Here is a 20,057-nt window from a genome sequence, read left to right as displayed (position 1 = left end):
GTGCTGTATATATCTTCTAAATAAAACTAGCATCTTGCTTAGCAATTTTATGTAAGCAACTACAGAAAGAGGGCTTTTTATCCCATTACTTAAAAATAATCACCTGAGGGAAAAAAGGAAATAACTATTTTGAACTTCTGAAATCTAAGAATATCTCCATAATCATCTACACGGGATTCTACTTGATGACACAACAATCCTCTAGTTCTAAAACAACAGTCCTAAATATATTCAATTATGGATTGATAATGTTTAGTTTTCAGTTTTAAAAATAGCCTTATTTTTAATACCATTTCTCCAAAGACAATTTTCAGTTGTTGCTTGAATACAGCAATCATAGTCACTCTCTTACCGTAGCAGAGGAAGCAAGCTATTCACCAAAAATTCATGCTGTCCTCTCACAGAGAAGTGTTGTTTTTGGAAAACTGCCACCCACTGTTAACCTGTCTTCCCACTCCTTTTGCATTTGGTTAGACTGTAAAACAGGTTATGGAACCCAAGTAGAAGAAATACACACCCCTTTCAGATAAAAGTCCACAATTCTCCACATTTCATTTCCTCAGTTGGTCAACCCCGAGAAACACCTCAGAAGCCCAATGTTACAAGAAGCAGAGTTTTTATCAACCTGAGTCCCTAAAGAGACCTGTATAAACTCAAGTCCCTGACAATGGTGTGCAGAATATATAAGAACCTCAACCCACAAAACACCATCATCACACTAGAATTTATGTGAACAAAAACTAAGCTTCTTTTGTGCTAAGACATGAAATTTCAGGCTTGTATGTTATAGTGACCATCAACCATAACTCTTGTATCACCTATATTTAGCATAAAAATCTAAATATCTTTTTTTAACATCTTTATTGAGTATAATTGCTTTACAATGGTGTGTTAGTTTCTGCTGTATAACAAAGTGAATCAGCTATACATATACATATATCACCATATCTCCTCCCTCTTGCATCTCCCTCCCACCCTCCCTATCCCACCCCTCTAGGTGGTCACAAAGCACTGAGCTGACCTCCCCGTGCTATGTGGCTGCTTCCCACTAGCTATTCAGAACCATTGTTTTGTTTGTTTGTTTGTTTGTTTAGATTCCATATATATGTGTTAGTATATGGTATTTGTTTTTCTCTTTCTGACTTACTTCACTCTATATGACAGTCTCTAGATCCATCCACCTGGCTGCAAATAACTCAGTTCCGTTTCTTTTTATGGCTGAGTTAATATCCATTAGAGATACATTTTCAGAAAAAAGCAACCTGAATGAATTGCTTATTTATACCAGATGTATAAATATTTTACATACTTGCTATTGGCTAGTTTCTTTAATGAGACTGAGATTTCCTATTTCCTAAGCAACACTGTCACTATAAATCAATACATATATGTTATGGTTTTGAAATTCAATGCCCACATGATTTTGTTTGGCTCAGAGGGCCTTACAGATTACGTGGTGGGAGGAATCCATTGTAATCCCCCTTTCCCACTCCTTATACCCATCAGAGATGGAACCGATTTGTGCTTCTGAAAGAAGATGGAGCTGAGGACAAGATGCAAGTCACTTGTGTAATCTAACTGCAGAACTAACTAGGAAATTATAGAGAAATGCACTGTCCTGTCCAATGGAGCTGAGGGCATGTATCAGAGAGTAACTCACACTACTTGTGCCCAAGCTGCCCAGACATGTTTCCATCTTTGAGACTCAGACAGATTTTGTAGTTTTAAGCAGGACCACTTTCACAAAGATGGCTCAAAATTTATAGCAGAATTTATATGATATTTTAAGAAACATAACAATGAACTCTAAATATATAAAATTTAAAGAGAGAGCTAGGAATAAATTACCAAGGCATTCTGTCTTGTAATAGTCATAAGATGCAAAGTATATTGAGTCAGAATATTTAAACCACGTTTTCTCTCCTCCCTTGTATAATATTCTCAACTGAAGCAATTATCCACAACAGAGGAATCCACTCATTATGTTTCAAATACTGAAGCTGAACTCGTTTTGTAAACAGTCCAATGGATAAAATGAAAGGGTAAATTGTGCACTAAAACTAAACATGTTTCATTAAGTTTTAACAATCATGGCATTTCATCATTAATAATAGTATAAAATTAATTATTAAATAAAATGTATAGCCATTAAAAAATCTGAATATAAATGTAATCCTTCAGAAATAAGAAGTTATGCATTCTTGTACCAAATGAAGCTGAATTATTGCACACATTTGCTGCATATTTAAATGCAAAATGTAGATCATGCAAATCCAAAACCAAGTTAGTACAAAATGTAAAATTTCTGTACATTACAGATTTTCATGTATTATTTATTCGGCAAATATCTATCAAGTACTTAGAAGGTGCAGCCACTGTACTAACTGCTGGGAATATAAGTAGGATCAAGTTATTTTACAGGGAGTACGATGGAAAAGCGTAGAATGTAATGATTGAGTTTACTTAAGTAGAAAAGATTTCCTTAAAGAAATAACATCTAATCTGAGACTTGACAGATGAGTGGCCAGTTTTGCTTCTTATTAATAAATAATTTTTCATCATCATTAAAAGCACTTATCATTTATCATGTAAAACCATCTGAAGTCTAAACCAACAGCTATTACGTGTTCTCCACTAGTGATTTAAATAATCTATTCAACCATCAAAACACCTTGACTGTAAAGCAGAAGAGCAAGGTAAGATTCTGCTAAGAACAGTTGCCATGACAGCAAAAATTTCCCCAAGAATTGTCAATGAGAAAAAAATTTTTACATTAAAAAATAGATCTTTCTTTCTATTAAAGATTCAGCTTCTTATTACTTTATTACCAAATGGTCCTTAATGTCATGCTGCTAGGATAGAGATAGTTGAATTAGTGATTAACTCAATTAAATGGAAGCCAGCTTTATTAATTTGGGAAAAATGTCCAGTCATTGTAGCAGGGCATCAAAGACTGTTATCCTGGAGTGGAATCATGTTCTTTAAAGGAACTAATGACTATTTAGAAATATACTCCTTTTAAACTTAAAAGCAATCATCATACGTAGGAGTTACCCCTGATACCAGTTTACGCTGAGCTTAAAAGTCTAAAGTGGTAAGTGGTACTAGATATACACAGTAAAAATCTTATTAACAGGCCTGATTAAATGAAAAGACAGTCTGAGTTGGTGAAAACTCTATATTATAGTATTTTTTAAAAGAAATTCAACTTCTTTAAAATACACAAAATAATAGATTTCTGAATTCTGATAAGAATAATATATACTTTGTAAGTAATACCTTTGAAGTGCTTGAAAATAGTTTGTTCATGTATTTTATAGATTTAAATTTTCCTATATAATTTTGTTTATACTGTCAATGTGTTGATAGTGGATTAATGCGGAGGTTACCACACTGTCCCTAATGGGCCTTCCTGTGTTTTTTTTCTCTGCCATCCTCTCCCTCCCCATCCCTGCTATTTCCTGTCCACAGCATCCCTGTTCTCACTTTCTCCCATATCTCCCTTTGTCTTTCTGTCCTAGGGAGATGGATTCCAAATACAAAGGTGTAAAAAAGAATACAAAATCAGTGGGTTACTTGCCCACTAACCAACAGGTGACAGGGCACAAACAGCAAAACTAGTAAGCAGGTGAAGCCAGCTACAGATGTGACGGATTTTTTTCCAAGTAGCAGGATTTCTTGCCTTCCATTTGAACGGTTTCTAACGGCCTTTCATATACGTATGCTAATTCCAGGCTTCAACATTTTAAGCTGTTTAAGAGTATAAAGTCATGAAATTGGTTTTCCTGTGTAGCTTAGTCACTCACAACTGTAATCACCTAAAAATTGGTCATGGCTTGGAGGTTCCTTAAAAAACTAAAAATAGAGTTATCCTATGATCTAGCAATACCACTTCTGAGCCCAGAAGAGATGAAAACTCTAACTCGAAAAGATACATGCACCCCAATGTTCATATCAGCACTATTTACAATCGTCAAGACATGGAAGCAACCTAAAATTGTAAGTCAAATATACTTCCATTTTTAAAAATTAAAAATAAAATAATAAAAATAAATAAATAAATAAATCTGTCACAGCTCAATTTAGAAAGTGACCTTTCAATTTGATTAGAACCTAAGGTTTATAGATAGTAGAGTCTATATCCATTATATTGGGTATATTTTCTCGAAACGATAGGGAAGGAGGCCTTCCAAAATGTGCAGCACTTAGTAAGCAAAACTGTTTTTCCATCAAACAATTTAAAAGTCTTCCCAGGGCTTTTATACTTTATACTGATTTTTAAAGTCTTCTAGTGATAAAGACTAACAGTGGAAAATATAACCATTAGGGGTTGACTGTGAAATGACAGACTGCTCTAACAATAAAATCAATTCTACCTTAATAAATCACACACAAATCTCTTCCTCAGGAGAGCAATAGCGACTGTTTTGCTCTAGAGATCATCTTAAAGCCTAGCTAACCATGTGTCAAGTTCATCATTCTCTGAGGTCACAAAGGACCGCAGCCAGATTAGCTAGAACTGCATCTGCCAGAAGCAAGACATTAAGAATGTCAGGGTGGCAACTGGCTCTCCTCTCTTAAATGAATGGTTAAAGTTGCTTCCTGTTATCATCTTTGATTAGGTTTGAATATTTTTTGCTTTAGTTCTTGTGTAGGTTCCACCTGTTTTACTATGAGAATTTTAGGAGGAAATGAGCCTTCTCTAGGTTTTAATTTCTCATTTTTAGAAAATAAATGGGTTATATGAAATAATCTGTGACTTTCCATCTTTGAAACTCTCCTCTAAGATTCCCTAATTTGGGAATTAGCAATTTTACTTGTATATTAAACTATGAGTTTGAGAAGAAAGCAGCTTACTATTTTGCATTATTTTTACATGAATAGCTAACCCTAAAATACCCTCTGGCAGTTGGTACTTCTAAGTGCTTCAATGTTCCTTTTTGAACTTTGTTTAGAATACTTACGGGTAAACATTGCTAGGTACTGTGCAGCAGAGGTTTTACAATCAGCCTACCTAGGAGGCTCCAAATTTTGGTCCACTGCTTACCAGTCAATTGACCTTGAGTGTATTGCCCAGTTTTTCTTAGCCTCAGTTTCTTCATCTTTAAAATGGCAATAACAATATTATATCATAGTACTGATGAGAAGAATCAATAAGACAATGCACATAGAATGTTTTGTATAATGCCTGGCACATGGGAATTGTTCAATAATTGCACTTACATGTTTTTACATTTCTTTTCTCTACTAGGTTGTAACTAGACAGAGAACATTGGTAGCCACCTCTTGATGTGTCACGCTAGACACCCAATCTAGAAACCTGGCAGTTAGCTTTACACCCAGTCTATACCTGTTGATCTCACCTCCTTAATATTTCTTGAATTATTTTTCCCATCCCTGACTACCAATGTGCCCATTGAAGAAATCCCCATCTATCCCCTGGATGATAACAGCATCCGTACATGTCTCCCTGCCAAAGTGACTTTTCTATAATACAAATATGGCCATCACTTCCTCTCTTCATTAAAACTCCACTGCCTAAAGGACAACATAGTTTGGCTTTTAAGGATCTCAAAAAATATGGTGCCTGATCAGCTCTTTGCATACCAGGCTTTAGAAAAAAAATCATAGAATGATCTCATGGAGAGCATCAGGGAAGGTTTAATCAATAAGGTAGAAAGAGAATCAGAACAGTACACTGTTCTGTAACAAACATCAAGAGTATTTCTCCTTTCTCAAAAAGGTAGGAATACTGATCTATAAATTTAGTAATAAAACAGCTAAAGAAACCATAGCAGGAACGGCTCACGCCTGGGTATTTTTCTATTCTGACAAGAAAGAGGAAAATGTCTATCTACCACAAAATTAATAAACTTTTGAAAGACAAAAGAAATCAGTGCTGATAACTCTATGAGATTTAAGCTTAATTTTAGAAAAAAAAAATCATAATTCATCTGGGTCCAGCCTATGCCTCGGACAGGCTGTAACCGCTAAATCATTAGTAACGCAGTGCTTCACTTGACCTTATTTCCCCAGACACCACTGCCACTACTGACCAGCAGCATCCAATATGCTGAGAGAATAATGTCATAAAAAATCCTCAGCAACTCTGCCTTCTGGAATTGCTGCTCCTGCCAGTGACATCACAGCTTGTCAGCTCAATATGCCACTGGCATATGGGTTCACTTTAAGTGGTGCTAATAAATAGCATCAGGCCATCCAGTTGCACTCCATTTTGAGATCACATTACAAAGCTGCATGAAGTCCTGGGCAAGGCAGGAGGACTGATGCTATTTTACTGTCTCTTTAGCATCATTATGTACTTGAAAAGGAAAAGAAGTCGTGAGAAAAATATGAACATAATCATCTAACAACTAACTGTAGTTTACAAACTTCTTTCTTACATGCTTTACAGGAGATAGATAAAGCCAATATGATTCCAATTTTAAAGATAAGTAAACTGGAGTTCAATTGAGTTTCCCAAGGTCACTCAATAAGATGTGGCCCTCACGTCTTCTGTCTTCATATTTTCTGCATATATTGCATGAGCAGAATCAGATAGACCGGTCCTCGGTGGGGTCTGCTTTTTATGCAGGCATATTCAATATACGGGAGCAGGGCCCCTCTTGAGGAGCTTGGGCTTGGACTATTGTTCTCTGTAATAGCATGGATGGCCAGCTGCTGGCTTTGATTCAGTAGCCAGTTGTAAAAAGTGAACAACACTTGCATAGAAGCAAAGTAGAAAGCAGCCCTCCTTGGGGACAGCTTGAACTCAATAAATAGCTCCATTAGTTTAAGGCGGGAGATATGCACAGGGATATAGATAGAACTCACAAAGGCACTGTTTCTTTCTACCTTTACTAATTGCATCTAACTTCTTTCAGTGGTTACTGGTTAATAGGACTGGGCAGATGGTCCTTAGAATTGCAGGGATATTAAAGGTTTATTTCTCCCATATGCCTGCTCTTAAACAGAACCACCCTTAACACCATATCCGATTTTTTTGTTATATTTCTTTAAAATTGTTTCCTAATTATAAGAGTTACATAAGCTCATTGAAAAGATTTTGAATTATACAGAAAATTATCAATAAAAATTTAAAATCACATACAATTCAATACTCTAGATATGGCCATTATTACATTTTGATGTGTTTCCATTCAATGTTTTACATGTATGTTTCTATCGTTTTCAGAATTAACTTTATTATATCCTGCTCTTTTTCTCTTAACATTATATGAGCGAAGCTTGATTATATGATGAGAATCTTCCTATTAAATATTCTTGAAAATTATTAATTTAAATGGCTGCATTTTTCTCTCATATGGATACACCAAAATATGTTTACCCTTGTTTCTACGGTTCAACAGTCAAGCTTACTTTGCTACTGATAAAGAATGCTGCAATGATCATCCATTTACAGAAATGGTTGTTCAAGTTTCTGATTATTTTCTTAGACAATCCTAGAGAGGGAATTACTAGCTGAAGGAGCATTAAGATTTTATGACTTTTAATACAACTTTTTTTTTACTACAACTATGACTTTTTTGTTTTCAAGAAAGCACCAGCAATACATGAGGGACGCTTTACATTCATCAGCCTTAAATATTATGTTCTATATTTGTTTGAGCTTGCTAATCCAAGAGTTTGTGAGTATTCCTGAAATATATTTTATTTTTAAAGACATTCAGAGAATGAGATTTGACATCCTCCCTTGACAAAATCCAGCATGACTGATTGAAGATAAACTGGCTTTGAATATAACAAAGTCTAAAATGTTACAGACACTTGTTGTTGTTGTTTGATGCAGAATAAAATTAGGAACAAGAGATAAAGTGGGCCGGAGACCAGACCAGAGGCCGAACTCGGGATCCGACAAGGTGGCCGGGCTGTCCCGCAGGATTATCAAGGAAAGCCAGTGTTTGCTGGCAGAACCAGTTCCCGGCATTAAAGCAGAGCCAGATGACAGCAACGCCCGTTATTTTCATGTGGTCACTGCTGGCTCTCAGGTATTCCCCCTTTGAGGGAGGGACTTTTAAACTTGAACTATTCCTTCCAGAAGAATACCCAATGGCAGCCCCTAAAGTATGTTTCATGACCAAAATCTATCATCCTAATGTAGACAAGTTGGGAAGAGTATGTTTAGATATTTTGAAAGATAAGTCGTCCCCAGCACTGCATATCCGCAGTTCTGCTATCGATCCAGGCTTTGTTAAGTGCTCCCAATCCAGATGATCCATTAGCAAATGATGTAGCAGAGCAGTGGAAGACCAACAAAGCCCAAGCCATAGCCATAGAAACAGCTAGAGCGTGGACTAGGCTATATGCCATGAATAATATTTAAATCTATCCAGTCATCAAGTGTACATCACTTCTGTTCTGCCAAGGCTTCTTCCTTTTTTGTTTGCATTTAATGGACACAGTCTTAGAAACATTACAGAATAAAAGCCCAGACGTCTTCAGTCCTTTGGTGACTAAATGCACATTAGCAAATCTATGTCTTGTCCTGATTCACTGTTGTAAAGCATGAGCAGAGGCTAGAAATAACATCTGGATTGTTGCAAAATGTTTAAAAGCAGTGGCCCTTCTCTGCTTTTATTCACTTCCCCCATCATGGTTTAAGTATAAAGCACTATGAATGAAGGTAGCTGTCAGGGTTAGCTGCAGGGCTGTGGGTGTTTTTCCTTATTTTATTATTATTTTTTTTTAGTGGTGGGGGGGAAGGTAGTTTTATTTTAATTTTATGGGCTCCTTTCCCCCTTTTTATGGTGAACTAATTGCATTGGTTAAAAGCAGCTAACCAATTCTTTAGAATATGCTCTCTAGCCAAGTCTAACTTTATTTAGACACTGTAGATGGACAATTGATTGTCTGAACCAAAATGGGAACATTACACAAACATCACAGCCCTCACTAATAACATTGTGACTTTGCTGTCAAGTGTAGGATCCTCCCTTCAATTAAAAGCTTGCGACCACTTTGTATGGCTTGTCTGGAAACTTCTGTAAATCTTATATTTTAGTAAAATATTTTTTGTTATTCTACTTTGCCTCTGTACAGTTTATTTTACTGTGTTTATTTCATTTTTCCCAATGTGACAATCGTATTTAAAAATTAAAACTGATGGAACATTCTGTTTTGGTCTTCACCGTCTGACAAACTGAATGGTGAGAGATAGATTTTGCCAGTTTCTTTTCACTGATGCAAATTTGTGCTAAGATATATCACTGAATGGAGTATTTATAAGCTGGCCCTGAGCATGCCTAAAGCATCAGTATGTGACATTTTTTACCTCCTAGAAATTTGAAATAAATGTGTTTGTATTGTCTGATTAGCTAGACGATCATTGGTGTCTTGCCACAATGTTCGAAGATTACTGTAGAGGAGAGTCACAGCACAGCCACACTTGTGACTGGCTTTGTGTGGGACTTTCACATGTGCCACATTTGTGTCTGGCATTTGTGTTATGACCTTGCTCTTATTTCTTGTCTCAAAACTTCATGTGTGACCACTGGTGTGTATTATTAGGAAACACCAATCTGATAATCACTTGGGGTTTGCTGAGGCATTTATGAGTCTTTCTTACAGACCTGCTGAGCAAATCTCAAGCAACCAGCTTGCATAAGTGTCATCAGAAAGGTTTCTCCCTTAGAAGGCATCATATCCTCAGTTAATGATTCTTACTGTCATCCCTCTAATATTAGCTACGGGAGCTCCTTTTATTCTTTAATTTGATAATCAGCTCTTTTTTTCTGCATTGACAGAGTTCCTCCCCAACAAAACTGTTCTTTCCTACCCTTCCATATCTAATTCCTGATTCTTGTTGTTTTTAAGACATAAATGCAGTCAGTCATAAGTATGTAAATGTTAACCTGTGGGGAAATTTTGTCTCTTGCAGTTTAAGGTAATGGATGTCGTAGCCCATCTGAATTTTCCCCACTCTTATTCTCGTAACTTCTGGAGTTTCTTCAGAATGTGGTGTATTTTATTGTGCTCCTATATAAGATGAAGAATTATCTATTAAAATTACATTTTCAACATAAAAAAAGAGATAAAGTGATACAGAACATGAAGGTAACTTAATCATATTTTGATCATAACATATCTCAAATAAAAGGTTTCTTCGTGTCTTAAGTAACGTAAATCAAGTGCATTGTTCTCCCTTACTGTCAAAAAGGTATTTCAAATTTGTCAACCTGAGTATTTTGTCTCTTGTATCTTCTTCTGTATTACAAAAGCTCTTAGCTCCATTTTACATGGGAATGCAATAAAGTCATTGACTAGTCACAGTTGTAAAAATTCACTGATAAATTAAGGAGGAGAAACGATACAAACTCCCCACTTCCTAAGATAAAACCTGACATTGACCCATGCAGCAGATTTTCAACAGGACAACTGTTATCTAATATTTCTCAGCCCACTGAATCACCTGACAAAGGATAGGAACATCCGTTCCTATTTTCTTATTTTCTTTTTTCTTTTTTCTCCTTCCCTCCTTTCCATCTACAATGGTAAGTAGGTATGGAAAAAAACAAAACAACAACAAAAAATTTCTAGCCCAGTAAAGTCAGATACTAACTACAAATTTCTTACCAAAAATGTACTGAACTATTTCCTACAAAAATGCACCATGATCAATAATCAACTATAATGGATTGTACATTTCAATGCTTAGAATATGAAATTCTACAGTGAATAAAAAAATCATTTTCTAATATCATCTCCTTCAGAAAGCTTGCATGATTAAGTGGATTAATCTACAGTTTACTAAGCTTACGTAATAGCCTGACAATTAGGTTTTAGCTAATACTGATACTGGAAGAAAGTTATCAATTCCTAAGAATATAATGCCTACAGCAATGTTTTTTCAAAATGTAGTATTCTTAGAACCAATAAAAGAATCTCCTGGAATATTTGTTTCAATGCAGATTCTTGAGCCATTTCCAAGTTACTGAATCAGAATCTCAGTAGGGTTTGGGATATATTTTTTGAACAACATCCTCAGATATTCTTTTGCACACTAAAGTTTGAGAAAAGCAGATGATTTCTATAGCTAAAGCATAATAGCTCTCGTGGCCAAATAGCAACCTAAGAATATTTAACCAGATCGCCAAATCCAGTGCTATTTTGAGAAAACGGAAGTCTTAATAATTATTTGTGAATATACAGCCTTTTCTTGAATCAGAGGCACTGTTGGAAAATAGCCATTCATAAAATATTCTGCCATTTAGCAAAACCTCTCTGAATCACTATTTACAGTTATGTGTTAACTTCAGATTAAAGAGGTAAATAATGCTTAAGCATCTATGCTAGACCCTCTCCCTATGCACATCAGGTCTATTCTGGCATCCAGGTTTCCATGGATGAAGTTTCACAGGCCCCTGTCTTTCTTTCCCATCTGCCATATGCCACCAAACCCACATGCAGTAGGATGGCAGTGGCACAGTATAGTGGATTATAATGGGGTTTCAGAGGTGATTTTGAGGACATCCATTTGAAAAGCAAATGCAATATTATCAAGGTCTAAAGTGAAAAGATCCTCATTCAGGACCTGAGGATTGGAACTGAAGAGGAATACCTCTGAAAGTCACATGAATTTAAATGTAGTCATCATGCTTAAGGAAATTATCATATGGGAAAATAAGGTGTGATAGATATTTTAAAAATCTGATAAAAAGCCACAATTATTGCCTATCAATATTATATATTGTTCTCATTCACAGTCAAATATAATTTAATTTATTGAAACATGTGCTTACTTCTCTGCGGTCCTCAGTGGATTATAGCTGTATAGTTGTAATGGTAATTTAGATACAAAAGTAGTATTTCTCAGACTTTAGTGAATATACAAAAATCTTTCTAAAATGCAGATTTGATTCTTAGGTCTGGGGTGGGGCCCAAGATCCTATATTTCTAACAGACTACAGATAATATGAATGCTGCTGAACTGAGGACCACACACTTTGAATGGCAAGGTGCATTTTTACAACCATTTATAATTGAAGTATAGTTAATTTACACTGTTGTCTAAAGTACATTTTAAAATCTATACCTACTGCACCATACATAAGGCACTTTTAACCTCGTGGTTTTAGGAGTAATGTTTAGAGCATGAGAAAAAAAAAGTTGTTGAAATAGTCCACCATTTCATAAATGTATTTGGGCTCTTACTAGCTAGCCAAAAATTACAAATCCATGGTACTTTTCATAATAGCAATCAACCCCATACTATTTTTCTCAAAATATGCCTTAGCTACTCAGTGTTCACAGAGCTGGCCCCATTCTTTCTCATCCTTGACTTTGACTCTCTTCCTGGACACCCAACTCTGCCAGTCGAAATTTTTACACATTTAAAGTCCATTGAAATATTACCTCCTTCATGAAATTTTTCCTGATGGCCTCAATAGAATGTAATTTTCCCCTCCTTCCAAATTCTCGTACTTATCAAATAGACAAATCATTATAAACACTGTCCTTTGAACACCTACTTGGACTTGGCCATCTACCTTTTCACTTCCTTTAGACCAGTTGTTCTTTCTCAAATCCAGTGGCACATTATGCGTATGAGGAGACATATGACAGAAACTGAGGCCACAAGCCTCACCTAAGACTAATTAAAGCACAGTTTCTGGGGAGTGAGACCCAGGCATCAGAACTGTTTTAAATTTCTGGGATTCATGGCACCACAGTTGAGAATCACCATCTTAGATGGTAGGCTCTCCAAGGGGTTGCACTAGGTCTTAGGCATAAGCATTTATAATAGTATACTCAATTCAACTCAATAAATATTTATTAAGGGCCTTGAACACTTAATAGTAGGCACTTAATAAATACACATCAAATTGAACATTTAAATTTGTCATATTTGAACACTGGGAAGAAAAGGAAAGCACATTAATCAAACATTTTAATTCTTGGGCTTCCCTGGTGGCGCAGCGCTTGGGAGTCCACCTGCCGCTGCAGGGGACACGGGTTCGCGCCCCGGTCGGGGAAGATCCCACATGCCACGGAGCGGCTGGGCCCGTGAGCCATGGCCACTGAGCCTGCGCGTCCGGAGCCTGTGCTCCGCAATGGGAGAGGCCACAACAGTGAGAGGCCTGCATACCGCAAAAAAAAAAAATTTTAATTCTTCACAACACATTCTTAGGTGATAGACTATCAAAACAGACCAAATCCTTTGTATAAAAAAATTTTGAAATTTCTGATCTATTCCTCAACTCCTCTGCCATCACATGTTCACTCTGTAGATTGAGATTTTCCATGAGACTGCATCCAATTTACTCTTCTTTTTGCAGAAAAGCACTTTTCTCCTCTCTTCAAGTTGAACAGATATTACAAATCATTAATGGAATTTGCAGCAGCAACCATACTGGAAATAATCAGCTGACATCCAAGGTAGGGCACACTTTTTGCTGCTGTCAAACAAAATTAATCACAAATTTCCAGCATGCTGAGTAGAGGGGGCCTGGGCTCCATCAGATGAGGTGTTTCTACAGCCTGGCAGCCGTCGATGATCAGCAGGAGAGCCAAGCTGTTTTCAGAAAACACCGCAATGGGTTTCTGTATCTTCTCTTCTTTTCTTTCTTCTTTTCAATTCCTAAGGGAGAATCTCCTGGCAATGTACCCAGGAGATTCCAATGCCATGGAAACAAGGAAGTGGAGTGTTTGAAAAGTTGGCTGTAGGAAAGAATGCAATTCTCCTTGCTTTGTTCTACCTCTGCGTTATAGTCTTTTGCAGAGGACTCGGGGAATTATTTAAATAATTCAGGCTGAGTCCTAGTTTCACCTGAGTTATACAGATGATCCAGGTATACTAGGTTGCCCTGGCCATATTACCCAGATATATCTATTGTAGTATTCTTCAGTATTATTTAGTAGAGATCTAAGTTGTAAATGCTCAATCAACAATGAGTTAACTTACTCATTATTTTAAAAATAAACTGCCAGGTATTGTGCAAAACTCCAAGAATCGACACAGTGGAGAAAATAGGCAGGTCTACGAACAGTACATTTCAATTGTCATAAATCGTATAACAGAGTTTGAATAGGGACACTCTAATATTTTTAATTACAGCACCCAATAAACAATAAACACGTACTTTGGGAGCTAGAAAGGAAGGACAGCAAAAAAAATTTTCTTGAAGTAACTGTTTTTTTAAGAAAAAAGAAAGAACAATCAAAGTCATCATGGTAATTTCTTACATTTTGGTTGAGTGTTGAATAAGGCATTGTTATTGCCTAAACAACCTCCCTATACAACTCTCTGAGGTGATCTCACACCCCATCCCCCCCAATACCTCTAAGAAAATAATCTTCTAATTTTGAGAATACCTCATGCTTACTTTATTTGAACATCACAAAGGTCAGTCTAGCAAGAAGACTGACACTTGAACACCTGGATAGACTGGCACTTGAACTCTGCAGCATTCATAATACAGTTTTCCGGTACTTCCCTGGTGGTCCAGTGGTTAAGAATTCGTCTTGCAATGCAGGGGACGCTGGTTTGATCCCTGGTCGGGGAACTAAGATCCCACATGCCGCGGGGCAACTAAGCCCATGTGCTGCAACTACTGAGCCCACACACCACAGCTAGAGAGAAGCATGTGCACCGCGATGAAGACCCCGGGCGCCGCAACTAAGACCCGATGCAGCCAAAAAATAAATAAATATTTTTTTTAAAAAAACACACAGTTTTCCCCCAGAAATTCAACTGTCTATGTTGCTTGAGTTTGCTTGTTATATGACTCCATACAACTGAATCTCTGATTCATTCCTGCCTGCTAGAGATGCCCTAGACAGAGGATCTGGTTTGAGCACATAAAGACTGTTACAGAAGCTGTGTCTTATTGTCCTTCTTTCCCATACTAAGTAACCCTTAGGTTATTATGAAGCCAGAGCCCCCTCCTACTTATATCAATAGGACAATGGTAAAAGTGTTGGTAAAAGTGGGGGGTTAGTTGGTAAATGCCTCCTCAAGGTACCTGTCTTTCTGTCTGATCTCTTTGGCTGTACAGTGCTTATTTTATGAAAAAGAGGGGAGGGGTAAGGTGTACCGCTATCTAAGCCTAGACCAGATTATAAAGCTATTATGGCAACAAAAAGGAAGCAGTTAATCCTACCAGGGGTGCGGGTAGTGAGTAGGGAAGAGTAAATATGTTAGTGGATCAAGGAAAGAGGAAGCCTGGTTAAGTAGAAGGTGGATTTAAGTTTGGGAGGAGGTTTTCTGGCAGCCAAGGTGGGCTGCAGTCCAGGTAAGGTACAAGATATGAAATATACGGAGATGTTCACAAAGTCCTGCCTGATCCCTTGGTCTGAGTAGTGAACTGTACTATGCATTTCTATAGCACTCTTTAAAAATATGTAGCATGGCCTTCATCGCAGTGAACTGTAAATGCTGTTTATTATCTAGCCTACCACCCTGTCAGCTGACTGACGTTGGAAATCATGCTGTTGTATCTGCCAGTCCCTGTCTTTAATCTGAGTGAAGAGACATCAGGCCTAAGCTTCTGTCAGCTCCTATTTCATTTAGGCTTTGTTTTTAAATAAATGTGAGGCAATTAAGACATGTACAATATACATGAGAAGCAGTCATTATTTTAGGACTATGGAATGGTTGTCATCTCAATTTTAAGTGGACTCAATCTTATTCTTAGGGCTTTCTCCTGTCTATTATTTCTTTCTAAAAAAATCTAACTAGACATTCTTGGCTCATCACTTCTCTGGGGTGTGATAGTGTCCTTTATCCATCACCATTACTGTCATCAAAACTGGATGTTATGATAGGTACCAAAGGTTTACTAAGCAAGTAAATATAAGCATTTCAAATGTCCCAAGGGCTTATTGTCTTATACAGAAAAGACCAAGGCAGACTGGAAGGTTAATGACATATGCCATAAATTAATTAGTATCTAAGGGTTTTCAAAAGACTCAATGCATTCAATGGCAGCAGCAAGTAAAGTCGGGAAAGTTACACAAGGGAAGGAGGGCACTGGATCTCTATTCAAGGAAATGTAGTACAGTCTGACTGAGTAGGAATGGTTGCTGCAGAAGAAAATAAAGAGTGTTTAATTGGTTGATTTTGAAATTGTAGTGATAGACTTACAGGGCAAATAAATATTCTGTCTTTCAGACAAATGCAGTGCTTTCCTGATATACCAAAACCAAGCAATTCAAGTAACTGCATTTTTGTTGGAATTCAAACTCAGAGTCACTAAGTTTAGTTGGAATCAGATGAAAAAATTCAAACAGTCGCAAGGCCATTTGTACTGATTAGTCCCAGAGTAAAAGATGCCAAGTACTCATGTGCTTAGAGAATCAGCACTACACTTCTAATTAGAACTCCCAATTTCATGAACTCTAGTGATGCCGAGACTTTTAAAATGACAAAGTGACAATGTTTGCATTCTAGGAATAGAGCTCAGTAGAGAACAAAGGAAAGCCGATCAGCTTTGCCTAGCAGAAGGGAAAGCATTCCACGACAAGAGAAATGAATAATAGTACATTTTAATTTGGAGAATATAAAATGTCTCTCTGAGCAGAAAGTCATGGAGAGGAGAATTTATGTGCCAGTCCTCTGCAGTGTCCACCCAGGATGAAGAACAAAATAGACAAGTGGTGTAAAGACTGACATGTGGGCTGACCCTCGACACAAGAGGGTCATACGAAGCCACAATATTGACCAGAACATCCAACTGGGCTTGGGATAAGATGGGTTAGATTATTCCGGTCAAGTGTCAATACAGAGGGAGATAATACCAATTTACAGCACAGTGTAAAGCTGTAAAGGCCCACATCTAGAAAACAAGATGAAAGGGAGGAGGAGGTTACCAGAGTCAAACAGAAGAGAGAACTCTGGCAGTAGCACTATAGGTAGAATAGTCATGCATCCTTGAGGGAGGCCAGAGAAGGAGGAATAAATAGGGACTGTGGTAAAGGTAGAGGTGATGAGTTACAGGAACACACTGGATATTCAGTATGAGAAAGAACAATGAGCCACATGCAGTCCCCAAGGTTAAAGAGAAACATTACCCTTTAATGGAAAAGTTTAGCATAAACGATGATGCAATAAAGAGATGAGCAGTTCTTCCTTGTCCTATTTAGTTTCATTCGGTAGCAAAATACTCAGTTTGAGATATCATATAGTTGTGTCAACGGCCAGATGCAATACCTGACTTTTAAAAGACTGATTGCAATAGGGAAGTCTCATGAACGTATGTGGATCTTCTTTGATTGTGTTATCCCTTCTCTTACTAAGTACACCTTCTCCTCTCCCAGTCTTCCTGAGGCGTGTAGCCGTTGCTAATCGTCCACTGTAGCCCATGCTGGAGACCTGGATGACAGCCTGCTCTCATTTGGCTCATTTGATGGCTTGTGCCAATAAATTCTAAAATTCGGCTCTCCAGGTGGCAAGGCTGTTTTATAACAAATTGCTGGCTAATTAGGGCATAAATGTTCTTTTCTTCATTTCTCCCTGACCTTGCTGATTACATGCCCAGCGTCCTCCCTCCCTCCTTGTTCTACAGTATCCCCTGAGATCTGTTCACATCGCCTATTCCTTCTAGGACTTTGATCTTCGTTTCCAACTTTCTTAATCTGTTGAATCTGACACCACTTACTTGATTTTATATCTTTTCAGTGTTTCCCTAAATCTAGAGTGGTACTTTATTATTTAGTTATTATTAAAAAGCCTACATTTTGGGACCCTTAGCCATGTCATTATTCTCTTGGTAACAAATATACAATCATATGAGTCACTTCTGATCATTCTCTTGATCCTCATTTGATATTAAACTCTAATCTGAAATCTGGGAAATACATGCAGGTCCTTCTCTAGGCACTTTTCTAATCCATTACTAAAATAGTATATTTTTATTTGCTTTTCATCATATGTTATCAAGTTAAAATCTTCCAAAGTTTTTAGGGGATGCTTATTTGTATGACATTCACAATACAGCAACTGGTAGAAGCAAACAAGGGTAACACAAGTTTAAAGGACTTCCAGGGACCTCCAGTTTGCAAATAACAAAGTAAATATTCTTATAATAATTTCCATCACCACTTACATGTGACACATCCAGTATTTACATAACTAATTGCCTCAATTTTGTGTATCTTTACAATTCTTTCATTGTGTAGGAGAAATTCACAATGAAGGCAGGAAAAGCTTAAAGATTTTTTTATCAGCTAGTCATAGGCAATTATTAGCAGATTTGTTTTGTTGCAAAGACGTGGCTATAAAGTTCAGATCTTTCCAACACTCTGGAGAAAACTGAAGAAAAAAATAAAATATCACAGAAAGAGATGATTTATTTTGGGTTTCTTTGGGAATAGTTGCCCAAATCATCTCTTTAACTTGTGATCTTTAATGATCTCTTTAATTTAGGAATAACTGCCCAAATGATACATTTAATGCCCCAACTGTACAGACTCATAACAGTATGCTTAGAAAATCAACTAGCATTACTCAACGGCCCCAAAGACACAATGATTGTGTGACCAATGGACAGGAGAACAAGCTTGGTCCACCTAACCAGGGAGAAACACGTGACCAGTTAACTTATTTTCACTGTGGCCATGCAGCCTGGGTGAAAAACCAGGCAACTTTAGACTCATGGTTTGGGTTAGCATATGCAAAGTGCAGCCTCAGAGGAATACTTGTTAGAATCTAAGCGTGGCATTCTTATGTGGGGAAATCATGCCTGGAGGCAAAGATGAGCATGTTCTCTTTCCCAGCTCTCCTAGGAGCTCTTCTATCTCCTTTTGTTGTCTCTATCCTAACAATTTCTTTCTTAGCCTTTCTTGTAACTACAGGTGTCGCTCCAAGACTGTCCTCCATCTATGAATGATTTCATTACTTCTCATGATTTCAACCTCACCACACTGATGGTTCTTAAAATTATACCTGTCCTGATCTTTCCCCCGAATATCACACATCAAATGTTTGTTGGACTTTTCCCTCTGCATGTTCCACAGGCACCATGAGCTCTACAGGTGAAAATCGGAACCCAGCCCCTTTCCCTCTGAACGTGCTCCTCTGCTATTAGCTCTGTCAGTTGCTAGTACCAACAGCCACCAAATCACCAGAATTGGACACCTAGGAGTCACTTTTGACTCTTACTCTTCCCCCACTTCACCTCACCACTAAGTCCACTCAGGCTTAATCAGACTCATTTACCTTTATCTGTCCCTTCCTCTCCACAGTTACCACCACTACATCTTAGTTTATTCCCAGATCACATCTCCCAAGTTTTATCACTCCCTAAATAAATTCTGTCTCTAGACTTTCCCATTCTCTGCAGTCTCCACAGTGATGGAAAAAATAAATCTGGTCATGTCACCCCACTGCTTAAAGCCTTTTAAAGTCTCTTGAGTCATGCTCTAACTTCTGTCAGCAATGCTTCTGTTGCACCTGTGCCTGGATCACTCCTACTTATCCTTTAAAGCTCAGCTCAGTCATCAGAACTTGCAGGAGTTCTTGTCTGGCCTTTTCTGTGCTCTTGTACTAGACTATGCACATTTCCATCATGTCAGTTAACATGTAATAAAATAGTCATCTATTAAATGAGGGAGACATATTCCTGGGCCTCAAGGAATTAGTATTTTATATTTTGTATTTTGCACCACACAATGCCCTGCCATTAAGAAGCATTCAATAAATGTGTGTTGAGTAAAGAATTAATAATACATGGATGAAAAAGAAACGAAACTGAGTTATTTGTAGTGAGGTGGATAGATCTGGAGTCTGTCATACAGAGTGAAGTAAGTCAGAAGGAGAAAAACAAATACCGTATGCTAACACATATATATGGAATCTAAGAAAAAAAATGTCATGAAGAGATTAGTGGTAGGACGGGAATAAAACACAGACCTACTAGAGCATGGACTTGAGGACATGGGGAGGGGGAAGGGTAAGCTGTGACGAAGTGAGAGAGTGGCAGGGACATATATGCACTACCAAATGTAAATTAGATAGCTAGTGGGAAGCTGCCGCATAGCACAGGGAGATCACCTCTGTGCTTTGTGACCACGAGAGGGGTGGGATAGGGACGGTGGGAGGG

At 37.5% G+C, this 20,057-nt stretch overlaps 1 protein-coding gene and 1 pseudogene across 9 annotated transcripts in view; one reads left to right on the top strand and one right to left on the bottom strand.

Annotated features, from left to right (window-relative positions):
* The window catches only part of ANK2 (ankyrin 2), a 689,964-nt gene that overhangs the window by 309,199 nt on the left and 360,708 nt on the right, over positions 1 to 20,057 (bottom strand). The gene's annotated exons all lie outside the window — the stretch shown is intronic.
* LOC102982991 (ubiquitin-conjugating enzyme E2 N-like) lies at positions 2,430 to 8,344 on the top strand (annotated as a pseudogene).

The sequence above is a fragment of the Physeter macrocephalus genome, chromosome 7 (assembly GCF_002837175.3).
Source record: "Physeter macrocephalus isolate SW-GA chromosome 7, ASM283717v5, whole genome shotgun sequence".
In the NCBI taxonomy this organism is placed as follows: domain Eukaryota; kingdom Metazoa; phylum Chordata; class Mammalia; order Artiodactyla; family Physeteridae; genus Physeter; species Physeter macrocephalus.
The sequence above is the reverse complement of the archived record's forward strand: the minus strand, read 5'-3'. Positions and strand labels throughout refer to the sequence as shown.